The sequence below is a fragment of the Felis catus genome, chromosome B4, assembly GCF_018350175.1.
Source record: "Felis catus isolate Fca126 chromosome B4, F.catus_Fca126_mat1.0, whole genome shotgun sequence".
NCBI lineage: Eukaryota > Metazoa > Chordata > Mammalia > Carnivora > Felidae > Felis > Felis catus.
The window spans coordinates 29,822,303-29,838,463 of record NC_058374.1 but is presented as its reverse complement, the minus strand read 5'-3'; the positions used below and the strand labels follow the sequence as shown (position 1 = coordinate 29,838,463).

Here is a 16,161-nt window from a genome sequence, read left to right as displayed (position 1 = left end):
AAGGAATAAAATTAAGATTCCTCTTGGAAGAGATTTTTTTCATAAAGCATAGAGTATTTTTTTCATAAAGCATAGAGTATAATAATGAAAAGCATTATCATAAGAACATTATGTCTTCAGTAAAACTTGCTCTGTTGAAGGGCCTAAAAATTGAGATACAAAATATCATACTACTACTTGATATTTTTAATAGGAAATGCATACAACTGGTTTGGGAAACTGTGACAGAAACTGAATATCCAAAATGAATCACACAATCCTAAATACCAATATTTACCACTTAGAAAATATAATGTTTAAATGATTACATTTGAAACACACACACAAAAGCCCATTCTATCACATCCAGATAAAAGTTCTGAATTACATTGTTAAAAAAAAATTACTACATTCATTAGGGCAGGAAAAAAAAGTTACTTAAGTGAAAAATCAGACTAGTCTAAAAATTTTTTTTGCCATACTAACACTAAATCAATAGTTCAAAAAGTGTAGTCCCCAAACCAAGAGCATCAGCATCACCTAAACAATCATATTTGTTAGCAATGTAAATTCTTAGGCCGCATCCCAGCCAACTGAATCAAAAACTCTGGGAGTAGGGCCAGCAATTTGTGTTTTAACTGGGCCTCCAATTGATTCCATTGCATGCTAAAGTTTGAGAATCACTGTGCTAAATAATAAGAAATCAAAAATCTAAGCAAAAAGGGCTGAGATCCTCAACAAAAAATACCAAAGTAAATAAATATCCATGTCTGAAGAGAAATATTTTTAGTTGCATAAGGATTTAGAAACTAATGTTCACTGAGGCACACTACCTTGGAATAAACTCATTCTTTCCACTATCAAGAGATTCCAAGGTTCTCAAAACCTCCTTTCCTATCTCAGAAGATGATAGGAAACCATCATATATCAATTCACTCATTCATTATAGCCAGAGTTCAACAATTATTTAAACCACTAAAAGCCCAGAGAACAAAGGCTTTCTCAACTACTGAGGAAACCTACATCTTCAGTTCTAGTAATGCTGAACCTAGAACACTACTGACAAAAGTGGAGAATGAAAACTGACCAGAAGTGAGGAAAATCAATTTTACACAAACACTAAACAGAAAATGAAAATTCTATGAAAATATAGAGGAATGTATATAAAGTTCCCAGGAAAAATATTAAACTTATATTCTAATTTTATTTATCATTTAAATGTGAAGCCAAAATGAAACTGTTTTCAGAAATTCAAAGGTTCCCAAACGATTTCACCACACATTCTAACCTAACAAACAACAACAAAATTTATTCTTAGAAAAGTAAATATAAGAAAAAACTATAGGCAAGGTAATCAGTATATACCTTACTCTTTTGTTTGTTTCAAGTTTTTATTTAAATTCCAGTTAGTTAACATATAGTGCAATATTAGTTTCAGGAGTAGATTTAGTGATTCATCACTTACATGTAACACTCAGTGCTCGTCACAAGTGTCCTCCTTAATACCCATCATCCATTTAACCCATCATCACCGCACCCACGTCCTCTCCAGCAACCCTCAGTTTGCTGTCAATAGTTAGGAGTCTGGGATGCCTGGTTGGCTCAGTTGGTTAAAGAGAACAACCTTTGATTTTGGCTTAGGTCATGATCACACAGCTCATGAGACTGAGGCCAGCGTCAGGCTCTGCACTGGCAGCATAGATCCTGCCTGGGATTCTCATTCTCCCTCTCTCTCTGCCCATGCTCACTCTCACTCTTTCTTTCTCTTAAAATTAATAAACTTAAAAAAATTAGAATTGACTCTGTTTTATGGTTTGCCTCTTTCTCCCCCCTATGTTCATCTGTTTTGTTTCTGAAATTCCACATGACTGAAATCATATGGCATTCGCCTTTCTCTGACATTTCATTTAGCATAATACTCTCTAGCTCCATCCATGTCATTGCCAATGGCAAGATTTCATTTTTTTGATGGCTAATATCCCATTGTGTGTGTGTGTGTGTGTGTGTGTGTGTGTGTGTGTGTACCACAAATTCTTTATCCATTCATCAGTTAATGGACACTTGGGCTCTTTCCATAATTTGGCTAGTATTGATACATTGCTGCTATAACATAAATATCAGGGTGCATGTATCCCATTGAATTAGTATTTTCATAGTCTTTGGGTGAATACCTAGTAGTTCAATCACTAGATCTTGAGGTAGTTCTATGTTTAACTTTTTGAGGGACCTCTATACTGTTTCCAGAGTGGCTACATCAGTTTGCATTCCTACCAACAGTGTAGGAGGGTTTTCCTTTCTCTGTATCTTTGCCAACGTCTGTTGTTTCCTGTGTTATTAAATTTTAGCCATTCTGATAGGTGTATCTCATAGTTTTGATTCATATTTCTCTGATGATGACTGATAGTGAGTACCTTTTCATGTGTCTGTTAGCCATCAGAGTAAATACCCTACTCAAAAAACTATTAATGGGGCTGGCTCTCAATGCCACTGTAATAAAAAGCTTCCTAATGAAAAGATGGCACAATATTTTTAAGTGAAATAACAAGCTGTAACTAACATTCAGATAGGCATAGTGTGTCACTGAAACCAAGAGAAGAACATTTCAAGAAGAACAAAATGTTCAACAGAGTTATATTTGCAGAATTGTCAAGAGTCATGAACAATGAATTTAACACCATGGAGTTAGGGGGAAGCAGTCATTACTATCATTACAGGACTAGTTCAAGGGACTTTAGGGGCAGAAGTCAAACTGAAGTATAAATGAAGGGGACAAAAATTAATATAAGTATTAACAAGAGGACTATTTGGGAAAAGGTAGAGCAATATAGGAAAGCACTAGAAAAAAATGTACACTCAACGGAAGGGTTTTATAAAACTTTAAAAGCCAACAAACATTTTATTTTTTCCTATGACATTAACATACCAAAACAACATTCCCTAGTTGCTAAAATTTTCTAAAAGGGTAGAATATATTTTGATATATTTATAGGCTATTTGTATTTCCTTCGGTGTGAAATGCCTTTTTATTTCCCTTGAGCATTTTCTATTGATTTATCTTATACTTATTATAAATAAATGTTATTTATATATTCTGGATAATCCCTTGTCACTTATATGTTATCTAAGCACTTTCCCCTATTTGAACCTTCTCTTGTACATCTCTTTATGAATCTTTATACAATAGAGGTTTTAATTTTAATATAGTTGGATATTTTTGGTTTTTTCTTCTACATTTAGGTCTTTAATTCATCACAAAATGGTTTTTTTATATATACTATAAAGTAGGGATCAACTTTTGTCTTTTCATTATCCCAGAGCCATTTATTATACAGTAATCCTCTCCTTGCCTACAGTTTCACTTTCCAGTTTCAGTTACCTTTGGTCAGCCACTGTCCAGAAGCAGATATCCCTGCTTCTGACATATCATCAGAAAGTCAACAGTAGTCTTACAGTATGTCATAATGCCTATATCATTCACCTCACTGCATCTCATTAAGTAGATATTTTATTATCTCAATTATAAGAGAAAGGGTTAAGTACAGTATAATAAGATATTTTTAGAGGCCTCATTCACATAATTGTTATTGTTATGTGCCCTAATTTATTAATAGTTGTTGTTACTCTCTTACTGTTCCTAATTTATAAATTTAACTTTATCATAGGTATGCATGTATAGCATAACACACAGCATGTATGTGTGGATGTATGTATGTGTGTGTGTGTGTGTGTGTGTGTGTGTGTACTATCCATGTAGGCATCCCACTGGGGATCTGAGAACATATCCTCCACAAATCCACAGATAAGGGGGGATTATGTACTGTACTAGAGGTCATTAGTAACATATTCCATATATGAAAGGATCTATTTCTGAGTTTTTATTCAATTCCATTGGTCTATCTAGTCTTGCACCAAAAGTACACAATTATAATAAATATAGCTTTATAACAAGTTTTGATATCTGCTAGGGCAAATTGTCTCATTTTGTTCTTTTTCCTCAGACCTCATTTGTCTATTCTTGATCCATTGAACTTCTATATAAAATCCAGAATTAGTTGTAAATTTGCATCAAATAAGACCTATTTTGGGTATTTAGAGAGTGATGACAGCAAAAATGGTAGAATAGGGAACTCAAAGGGCCTATCCTACGTGGAAACATGGAAACGTGAAAACATGAGCAAAAACTGTCATGACCAAGTTTTCAGAACTCTGAAAAATAGTCAAGGCTTTACAGGAACCAAGTAATGCTGAATAAATAAAAATGTGACTTAAATACTGTAGGAGAACTTTGTGACATTTCAACAGTCTTGCCCTCCCCTAGTACAATGGTAGTCATAAAGTTGACAACCTCCATTTCTGATTTGGGTATGTGGCTCTAGAGGAAACAAAGATCTATTGCCAAGGAACTGTGTTTGTCTGTTTTGACCTTTCTGAGGGTTCTCTGAAGGACTTGCAGCTTTTGCCTTTGTTTCATCTAGCTCAGAACTCTCTCATGGCAAAAAACAAACAAACAGCTGAGTGGAGGGAATTACTCAAAAACACTGAACGGAAAATGAACAAGCCACTGCTCCCTGTAGAAAAAGATTGCAGTTGTGGCAAATAATATACATGTCAAAAGCCTAGAAGAAAAAGCTATAGCAACAGTAACTTTGGAAAATAAGGATTTTGAAAAGATCCCATATATAAGAGGAATCTAGTGAACCACATACTTACGCTGGCCAGGATTCATGCTCACAAAATATCTGAGTGACACTAAACTTTCAACTCAGGCTTATCTTTAGCTCAACGCAAACAAAAAATGAAGGCTAACTCAAGATTTGTAAACAGCTTAGCTAAGTTTTGAAGGAGTGTCCCAACACAGATCTAATCTTAAAGGAACAGGAAAAATGTTTTTCTCCTTTTATTTTTTGTGGCTCAAGGCATGTAAGAAAATCTTTGTCAAATATACTACCTGACCACAAGCTAAAAGCACAGAAACTTGAGAGATGAAATATATCAAAGAATACAGATCTTCAAGATAGTTTATTTTTATTGTTTTGTTTATTTTAGAGGGAGAGAGAGAGAGAGAACGAGCAGGAGAGAGGGGCAGAGGAGCTTGACATGACCCTGCAATCATGACCTGAGGTGAGTTGGACACTCAACCAACTGATCCACCCAGGCACCCCTCAAATAAATAGTTCAAATTTCTGATTTCCAATCTGGATTGCAAGGAGTCAGATCAATCACTCTGTCCTAACAATAAAAGCTGAACGAACTGAAAATCAACAATTCATCTTATGTCCATCACAAAATTGAGGTCACAGAGCAAATCACAGCACCAAAAATGGAAGAGACAGACAGGTGATACTGAGAATCATAAATTCCCAGAGCAGAAATCCCTAAGAACAAATCTCCCCAAATTTGACATGTAAGTAGGGATTTATATGAAGTAAAATGACCAAGAGATCTTTAATAAGATTAACAACTGTTTTCTTCTCAGAAACTACGGACATCAGAAGGTAGCGTGATGGCATATTTTAAATGAAATTAAGAAAAGAATACTATATGCCAAGTGTTATATACCTGGCAAGATTATACTTCAAAAATGAAGGAGAACTTAAGAAAAGATAATGCCATAATTAAGTGTAAGAAAATTATGGATAAAAAATTTAAAATATGACATCATATACATAAACTGCAAAGGAGGGAGTAAAAAAGAACAAAAAGAAGTTTTTTAGAATGTGTTTGACTTAAATGACTGGCCACTTAATACAGACTGTTATGTACTTACGATGTTATATATGAACTTCATGCTAACCACAAACCCAAAATCTATAAAAGATACAGAAAAAAAAAGAGAAAGAAACCAAATATAACACTAGAGAAACTCATAAATCACAAAGAAAGAAAGAGAAGAAAGAACGAAGCAGAGAACTACAAAAAAATTAAATAAATTTTAAAAATTAAATAAATAAATTTAATTAACTAATTAATTAATTAAATGACAATAAGTACATACTTATCAATAATTACTTTAATATAAATGGCCTAACTTGTACCCCAATGTTTATAGCAGCACTCTCAACAATAGCCAAATTGTGGAAAGAGCCTAAATGTCCATCAACTGATGAATGGATAAAGAAATTGTGGTTTATATACACAATGGAATACTACATGGCAATGACAAAGAATGAAATATGGCCTTTTGTAGCAGCGTGGATGGAACTGGAGAGTGTGATGCTAAGTGAAATAAGCCATACAGAGAAAGACAGATACCATATGGTTTCACTCTTATGTGGATCTTGAGAAACTTAACAGAAACCCATGCGGGAGGGGAAGGAAAAAAAAAAAAAGAGGTTAGAGTGGGAGAGAGCCAAAGCATAAGAGACTGTTAAAAACTGAGAACAAACTGAGGGTTGATGGGGGGTGGGAGGGAGGGGAGGGTGGGTGATGGGTATTGAGGAGGGCATCTTTTGGGATGAGCACTGGGTGTTGTATGGAAATCAATTTGACAATAAATTTCATATATTGAAAAAAATAAAATAAAATAAATATAAATATAAATGGCCTAATTCTTCAATCAAAGACATAGGGTGGCATAATGGATTAAAAAATATATAATCATCTACATGTTGCCTATAAAAGACTCAACTCAGACCCAAAGACACATGCAGACTAAAAGTGAAGTGATGGAAAAATATTAACCATACAAATGGAAGCAAAAAAAGAAGTAATATTTACATCAGGTAAAATAGTTTTAAACAAAGACTAATAAAATACAAAAAGGGCATTACATAATAATAAAATAAAGAGAACAATCAAACAAGAGAATATAACAATTATAAATATGAATGCACCCAAATTAGAGCACCTAAATATGTAAAGCAAATATTGACAGACATAAAGGAAGAAACTGGTTATAATACATTAATAGGAGGAGACTTTAACATCTCACTTACATCAATGGATAGATCATTCAGGTAGAAAATCAATAAGGAAACAGAATCTCTGAATGACACATTAGACTAGTTGGACATAACACATATATAAAGAACATTCCATCCAAAATAACAAAATACATATTCTTCTCAAGTGCACATGGAACATTCTCCAGAAGACATCATATTAACATATGACACAAAACAAGTCTGAATAAATTTTAAAATACTGAAATCATACCATGCATCTTTTTCAACCACAGTGGTATGAAACTAGAAATCAATCATAAGACAATGAAAAGAACACGAACATGTAAAGGCTAAACAACAGGCTACTAAACAACCAATGAGTCAATGAAGAAATCAAAGAAAAATGTAGAAATATATGGAGACAAATGAAAACACAATAGCCCAAAATCTTTGGGACACAGCAAAATCAGTATTAAGAGGGAGATAGTTAGCAACACAGGCCTACCTCAAGAAACAAGAAAAAGCTCAAAAGCAATCTAACCTTACATTAAAATGAACTAGGAAAAGAACAAACAAAGCCCAAAGAGATTAAAAGTAAGAAAATAATAAGATCAGAGTACAAATAAATAACATAAGACTTCTTAAAAAGGAAAAGATCAACGAATGAAACCAAGAGCCGGTTTGTTAAAAAGATAAACAAAATTGATAAGCCCTTAGCCAGACTCATCAAGGAAAAAAAAAAAAGAAAAGACAAACTCAAATAAAATCAGAAACAAAAGAGAATAAACAGCTTACACCACAGAAATACAATGCAATATAAGAGAAAACGATGAAAAATTATACATCAGCAAATTGGACAACCTAAAAGAAATAAATAAATTCTTAGAAACTGAATCAGGAAGATAGAAAAATCTGAAGGCCAATTACTAGTATACTAGTAATGAAATTGAATCAGTAATCAAAAACTTGCCAAAAAAATAAAAGTCTAGGACTAGACAGATTCATAGGTGAATTCTGCCAAGCACTTAAAGAATAGTACTTATTCTCATACTATTTCAAAAAATAGAAAAGAAAAGGAAAGTTCCCAAATTCACTTTATAAGGCCAACATTATTCTAATATCAAAATCAGACAAGGACACCACAAATAAAAAAACTATAGGTCAATATCTCTGATGAACATAGATGGAAAAATTCTCAGCAAAATACAGGCAAACCACATTCAACAATACATTAAAAGGATCATTCACTGTGATCAAGAGGAATTTATTCTGGGGGTGCAAGAATGGTTCAATATTTGCAAATCAATGTGAAACTTCATATCAACAAAAGAGAAGGATTAAAATCCATATGATCATCCCAATAGGTGCAGGAAAAGCATCTGACAAAATCAACAGCCATTGATGATAAACTCTCAATAAAGTGGGTTTAGAAGAAACATACATCAACATAACAAAGGCCATATAGTTAAAAAAAAAAAAAAAAAGGAAAAAGAAAAGGGAAAAAAAAAAACAGGGCCGGGGAACCTGAGTGGCTCAGTCAGTTAAGCAACCAACTCTGGATTTTGGCTCAGATCATGACCTCACAGTTTGTGAGATTGAGCCCCGCATCAGGCATGGAGCCTGTTTGGGATTCTCTCTCTCCTCTCTGCCCCTCTCCACTCTCAAAATAAATAGATATTAAAAATTTTTTTAATGGCTAACATCATACTCAATGAGGAAAAATTTGGAGCTTTTCCCTTAAGGTCAGGAACAAAACAGGATGTCTACTCTCACCACTATTATTCAACATAGAAAGAAGTGTTAGCTATAGCAATCAGGCCAGAAAAAAAATGCAAGGCAACCATTTTGGTAAGGAAGAAGTTAAACTGTCATTATTTCCATATGGCATAATAATACACACAGAAAACTCTAAACTATTAGAACTATTAGAAATAAGAAATTAATTCAGTAACATTGTAGTGTATAAAAATAATACTCAGAAATCTGTTTCATTTCTATAAACTTATAGAAATTAGCAGAAGGAGAAGTTAAGAGAACTTACAATTATACCAAAACAAAAACTAAATACCTAGGAATAAATTTAACAAAGGTGGTGAAAGACATGTACTCTGAAAACTATAAAACACTTATGAAAGAAATGGAAGATGACACAAACAAATGTAAAGATATTCCATGCTAATGGATTGAAAGATTTAATATTCTTAAAATGTCCATACTACCCAAAGCAATCTGCAGAGTCAATGCAATCCCTATCAAAATACTAACATACTAGCATTTTCACAAAACTAGAATAAGTAATCCCAAAATTTATATAGAACCACAAAGACTGCAAATAGCCAATGCAGTCTTGAAAAAGAAAAACAAAGCTGGAGGTATCAGAAGTCCAGATTTCATGATACACTACAAAGTGGGGCAGCTGGGTAGCTCAGTTGGTTGACCATCTAACTTAATTTCTGCTCAAACTCTTAATTTCTGCTCAGTGATGATCTCAGTGTTGTGGGATCGAGTCCCACATCAGAATCCATGCTGAGCATGGAACCTGCTTGAGATTCTCTCTCTCTCTCTCTCTCTCTCTCTCTCTCTCTCTCTCTCTCTCTCTTCCCCCCCCCGCCCCCACCGTGCCCTTCTCACTGCTTGCATTCTCTCTCTCTCTCTCTCTCTCTAAAAAAAAAACAAAGAAAAAAAAGATACACTACAGAGCTGTAGTAATAAAAACAGTATGATACTGGCGCAAAAATAGACTCATAGATCAATGGAACAAAATAGAAAATCCACAAATAAACCCTGCTTATATGGTCAAATAATCCACAACAAAGAAGGCAAGAATATACAATAGGGAAAGACACTCTCTTCAATAAATGGTGCTAGGAAGACTAGAGAGCTATATGCAAAAGAATCAAACTGAATTTTGCACAGCTAGAAAATTGATCTGAGGATTAACACAACAATCTGCATAACTTGAGCCACAGAATTCAATAGGTACACAGCAGAGAGGTGAACTGGGGGAGAGAGAAGCCACAGAGGATAGGAAGCTGTTTTTGCAGATAGAGGAAACAGAAAAGGGGGGAGAGTGCAGGAAAAGTACTCCCCCAAAAGTAGCTGCAGAGAAAGAGAAAGAGTGGAAATACCCACAAGTAACCGAACAAGAAAGGGAGAAAGGAAAAAGGAGACGGTTTCAATACCATTAGCACTCTATAAACAGAGGAGCACAGAGTCTGGAAAAAACTCCACAGCTCAATACCTGATGGAACTCTGGTGGGAAGGGTGAATCCTCAAGAGCAGACAGTGAGGTCCGAGGGGTCTACAGCCCACATGGGAAGAAGTGGTTCCCCTGCTAGGAGGGAATTTGGTAGAAGCCACAGAGCCTCCCTACAGGCAAAGGTCCCAGCGGACCCCAGAGAACAGCCATGTTTGCTGGTATTGGAACAAAGACACTAGGGTGCTTCAGATGAAACCTGGCACTGGCTGTGTGTTGCATTTGCCATAATCTCTGAACCTCTGCTGCCATGCAATCACAGAAACTTTTTCTGGGGCAAGTAGGCACCATCCACAATCTCTGAACCACTGCAAAAGCATGACCACACAAAAGTTCCCAGGGGCAAGCCGGCAGCCAGCCATTGCCCAGCAAGGGCGTCCCCTAGAGGGTCAGAGTGGATGCTGCAGGGCTCTCAGAAGTGAGGAGTATGGAAACACAGCCCCATATGACATATAATTCATGAGGAAGGTGCCACCTGGCAGGCTGACAGTTTGGATATGTACAGTGTAGAAACAGGAAGTGGATGGAAGCTGGAGACAAAGGAGGGGTACTTGATGACTGGTTGTTGAGGACACAGAGTTCTGACATCAGAGACTGGGAAGCTGGGTGACATCAATTAAACCTCTCCCATGCATGCATGCCACACCAATCCACCCCAGTCACCTAAGCAGAGCCACATAGTGGCAGAACAGAGCCATTACACCAAGCCTCATCCAACTGTGCCAACCAAGCTCAGACCCTAGAGCACAAGTCTGTCTGCCTGCTTAGTGTACGAACTATAAAGTGCTTCACAGTTAGACTTCTAGGGGAAACTGGATGTAATTTTATTGGGATTTCATTCTGTTTGCTGCTCCATCTATTCATTACTTCTTTATTCTGTTTTCTTTTTTTTGTTTGTTTCATTTATTTTTCTTTTCTTATTCTTGGATACAGAAAAAGAAAAAATTTATTTTTATTTTGTTTTTTAATTTTTTCAATTTTTACTATATTTTTTTATTTTTGGAAATGTTTTATTCTATTTTACTTTCTTCATTTCATTTTATTCTATTTTATTATATACTTTTTCAAAATTTTTAAGCATTTCCTTTTCTTTCTTTCCTTTTTCCTCTATTCTATCAAGCTTCTTTCAATAACCAGATGAAAACACACTAGGATCTAGCTTCCTTTATTTAACTTTTTATGTTGTTTTTAATTTTTTAATTTTAATTTTTTTATTTTATTAATTCTTTTTCTTCCTCCAAAAATGACCAAATGAAGGAATTCATCCCAAAAGAAAGAACAGGAAGAAAGGACAGCCAGGGACTTAATCAACACAGATATAAGGAAGATGTCTGAACTAGAATTTAGAATCACAATAATAAGAATACTAGCTGGGGTTGAAAAAGCATAGAATCCCTTTCTGCAGAGGAAAAGGGGTAAAATCTAGTCAGGATGAAATTAAAAATGGTAAAACTGAGATGCAATCTTGAATGGATGTCATGGCAGCAAGGATGGATTGAAGCAGAGCAATGAATCACCAATATAGAAGGTGAAATTATGGAGAATAATGAAGCAGAAAAAAAAAGAGGAAAACTAAGGCAAAACAGCACGACATAAGAATTAGAGAACCCAGTGGCTCATTAAAAAGGAATAACATCCAAATCATAGGAGTCCCAGAAGATACAGAGAGAGAAAAAGGGGTACAAGGTCTATGTGAGCAAATCACAGTGGAAACCATTTCTAACTAACCTAGGGAAGGACACAGACATCAAAACCAAGAAGCACAGAGAACTCCTGTGCTTCAACAGAAACTGACCATAAACAAGGCATATCATAATCAAATTCACAAAATACATAGGAAAGGAAAGATTTATGAAAGCAGCAATGGAAAAAAAGTACTTAACCTATAAGGGAAGACAGACCAGGTTCATAACAGACCCATCCACAGAAACTTGGCAGGACAGAAAGGCATGGCAGGATATATTCAGCATGCTGAACTGGAAAAATATACAGCCAAGAATTCTGTATCCAGCTAGGCTGTCATTAAAATATTGCTAAAATGTCAATACTACCCAAAGCAATCTACACGTTCAATGCAATCCCTATCAAAATTGCACCAGCATTCTTCTCAAAGCTAGAATGAACAATGCTAAAATTTGTATGAAACTAAAAAAAGACCCCAAAAAGCCAAAGTAATGTTGAAAAAGAAAACCAAAGTGGAAGGCATCACAATCCCAGACTTTAGTCTGTACTACAAAGCTATAAGAATCAAGACAGGATGATATTGGCACAAAAACAGACACATAGACCAAAGGAATATAATAGAGAACCCAGAAATGGACGCACAAATGTATGGCCAACTAATTTGTGATAAGGCAGGAAAGAATATCCAATGGAATAAAGACAGTCTCTTCAGCAAATGGTGTTGGGAAAACTGGACAGCTACATGCAGAAGATTGAACCTAGACTACTTTCTTATACCCTTATACCATACACAAAAATAAACTCAAAATGGATGAAAGACCTAAACATAAGTCAGGAAGCCATCAAAATCCTAGGGGATAAAGCAGGCAAAAACTTCTTTGACTTCAGCCACAGCAACTTCTTACTCAACATGTCTCTAGAGGCAAGGGAAACAAAAGCAAAAATGAACAATTGGGACCTCATCAAAATAAAAATCTTCTGCATGGAGAAGGAAACAATCAGAAAAACTAAAAGGCAACTGATGAAATGAGAGAAGATATTTGCAAAGACTTATCAGATAAAGGGTTAGTATCCAAAATCTATAAAGAACTTATCAAACTTAACAGCCAGAAAACAAATAATCCAGTGAAGAAAAAGCTAAAAGACATGAATAGACACTTTTCCAAAGAAGACATCCAGATGGCCAACAGACATATGAAAAAATTCTCAATGTCACTCATTATCAGGGAAATACAAATCAAAACCACAATGAGATACCACCTCATACCTGTCAGAATGGCTAACATTAACAACTCAGGCAACAACAGATGTTGGCAATGGTAGCCATTCTTTCTTCAAGTTTTTTCATCAATATCTTTTTTATAAGATTTTTTTTTTATTTTTTTTTCAACGTTTATTTATTTTTGGGACAGAGAGAAACAGAGCATGAACGGGGGAGGGGCAGAGAGAGAGGGAGACACAGAATCGGAAACAGGCTCCAGGCTCTGAGCCATCAGCCCAGAGCCCGACGCGGGGCTCGAACTCACGGACCGCGAGATCGTGACCTGGCTGAAGTCGGACGCTTAACCGACTGCGCCACCCAGGCGCCCCTTTCATCAATATCTTATAGTTCTTAGTGTACAGATATCTCATATCCTTGGTTAAACCTTTCCCTAAGTATTCTGTTCTTTAATTCTTCACTTTCAACCCTTCTGTATTTTTTTTAATGTTTTTATTTATTCTTGAGACAGAGAGTGACAGAGCATGAGTGGGGAAGGGGCAGAGAGAGAGGGAGACACAGAATCTGAAGCAGGCTCCAGGCTCTGAGCTGTCAGCACAGAGGCCGACACAGGGCTCGAACTCACAGACTGTAAGATCATGACCTGAGGCGAAGTCAGACACTTAACCAACTGAGCCACCCAGGCGCCCCAACACTTCTGTATTTTTATGCTTTAATATATTTCTAGTAAACATATAGTTTAAATTCATTTTTAACCAAATTTTTTCCTTTAATTGGTATATTTACTGACATATTTAGATTTATTTCCATTATCTACTTTCTAATTATTTTTTTCTCTCTTTTTTTAGAATCTTTTGGATTTTTTTTGTCATTCAATTTTCCTCTACTAGGATAAAAATTCGACACATAACATATATTTTTTAAAAGAAATTTTAATAGGAATACCTAACTTATTAAAGTCATTACTATTCTCCCAAACAAGGACCTTAGATTATATTTCAATTGCAATTAATTCCAAGTCTAAGTTCTCTCCTGATGTACGTGATAATTATCATGCATTTTTATTCTATCATATTTTCTAATCCATAAGATTTGATTATTAATATATATTTATGTTACATGTATATACATATATACACGTATTCAATATTTACTACATTTATCATGTAGTTTGCTCTACTTGTTACTCAGACCTTTCCTCTGGATTATTTTTCTCTCTCCAAAAAAACATCTCATAGTATTTCTGTTTTTATTGAAGTATAATTGACACATGTTACATTAGTTTCAGACATACAACATAGTGATTTGACAACTTTATATATTATGCTATGTTCACCACAAGTGTAGCTATCATCTGTCACCATACAACATGATTACAGTACCATTTCCTATGCTTTAACTTTCATCCCTCTGACTTATTCATTACATAACTTAAAGCTGGAAACTCCCACTCCCCTTTACTCCTTTTTGTCTACTCCCATCATCTCTAGCAGCCACCTGTTTGTTCTCCATATGTATGGCTGTTTCCGTTTTTTCTTTGTTTGTTGATTTGTTTTGTTCTCTAGATTCCACATATAAGTGAAATCATATGGCATTTGTCTTTCTCTAACTTATTTCACTTAGCATAAAACACTCAAAGTCCATTCATGTTGTCACAAATGGCAAGGTCTCATTCTTTTTATGGCTGAGTAATCTTCCATTGCATATAGATACCACATCTTCTTTATCTATTCATCTATTGATGTACATTGGGTTGCTTCTATATCTTAGCTGTTGTAAATAATGCTGCAATGAACATGAGGGTATATACATATATTTTTGAGTTAGAGTTTTTGCCTTCAAATAGGTAAAACTAGTAAGGAAAAAGAAAAAAGAACTAATCCAAGTAACTCATGAATACAGAATTTAACATACACCTTATACTCAGTCTTGGGAAAGAGTACTGCCAAGGGATGAGGTAGGGGGATAGTATAAAAGAAATCATGAAATCTCTTTAGTAGATTTGTTTTTATAGTGATATAACAAGAAATCCTTAAACAATCTTGTAAGTATTATAAGGTTGAGCAAAAGAATAAATGTGTTGATGTTAAGAGTTAGGATTCTCACTATGGAAAGAAGGAGTATACATATGAAATTGAGGAAGGCAAGAACAAGCCCTGAGGTGAGAAACTAGAATTAAAGGTGTCTCTGAGATTTTGAGATTTCTAAATGTGTCTGTTCATGTGTGTGTGTGTGTGTGTGTGTGTGTGTGTGTGTGTGTGTGTGTACATGTGCACTTTATTTTTCTGTAGAAATATGAGCATGTGAACTATGTATATGGTATGTGTGCATACCTGTATACATTTCCTAGTTCTGTCTGCTGAAACAGCATAAAAGCAAAGACACTCCAGAATCACTGGGCATTTTTAATATCATTCCTCATTAAAGAAATAAGACTTTGTCAGCAAGATAGTGAATATGAAGCCTGAAACCCTCCTTCCCCCACAAAGACAGGGATTTTACATCAAACAAACCAAATGCCTCTGAGAAGTCCAAAAACCAGTTAAACTTTAACGTTTCCTGTACCTTAGGCAAGGACAAGACCAACCACATCAACATGAAACACCACTTAAAAAAAAAAAAAAAACTTATACTCTCAACATTAACTTCCCAGAGCTTCTCCCTATCCTGACACTGTAGCACAATTGGGAAGAAATCCCCAACTCTTGTCTTCCCCTTGGGGATGGAAAGGAGTAGAACACATATTCAACACTCTGATTTGGAAGCCAGGAGGTTGCCCAAATGGCCAGTTTCCCTCTTGCCTCTATCCAAGAATTGACAGCAATAGGGTGCCAGAATCTCTGAGAACTAAGACCATCAACCATTCACCAGAGTACATGAAGCACCAGAGATTGCAGTACCAAAAATAGACACTAGGTGGAGTTCCTTACTGAAATTTATAACAGCACCACTGGGAGTACCTGCCTCAAAGATTACACACATAAACCCAGAGGGAATGCCTACCCAAAAAGGGCCTAAGAAACCTCCAGTATCTAGGCAGGCTGAATGGAGAAAGTCTTCCCTATAGGAAATCAGACCACAAAGTCTGGAAGAGATGCCAAAATTCTAACAACAAAAAGTAACAAGACATAGAAAGAGGG

General features: G+C 35.4%; 1 protein-coding gene across 1 annotated transcript in view; it reads right to left on the bottom strand.

Moving 5' to 3' along the window:
- The window catches only part of CCDC7 (coiled-coil domain containing 7), a 407,709-nt gene that overhangs the window by 375,548 nt on the left and 16,000 nt on the right, over window positions 1–16,161 (bottom strand).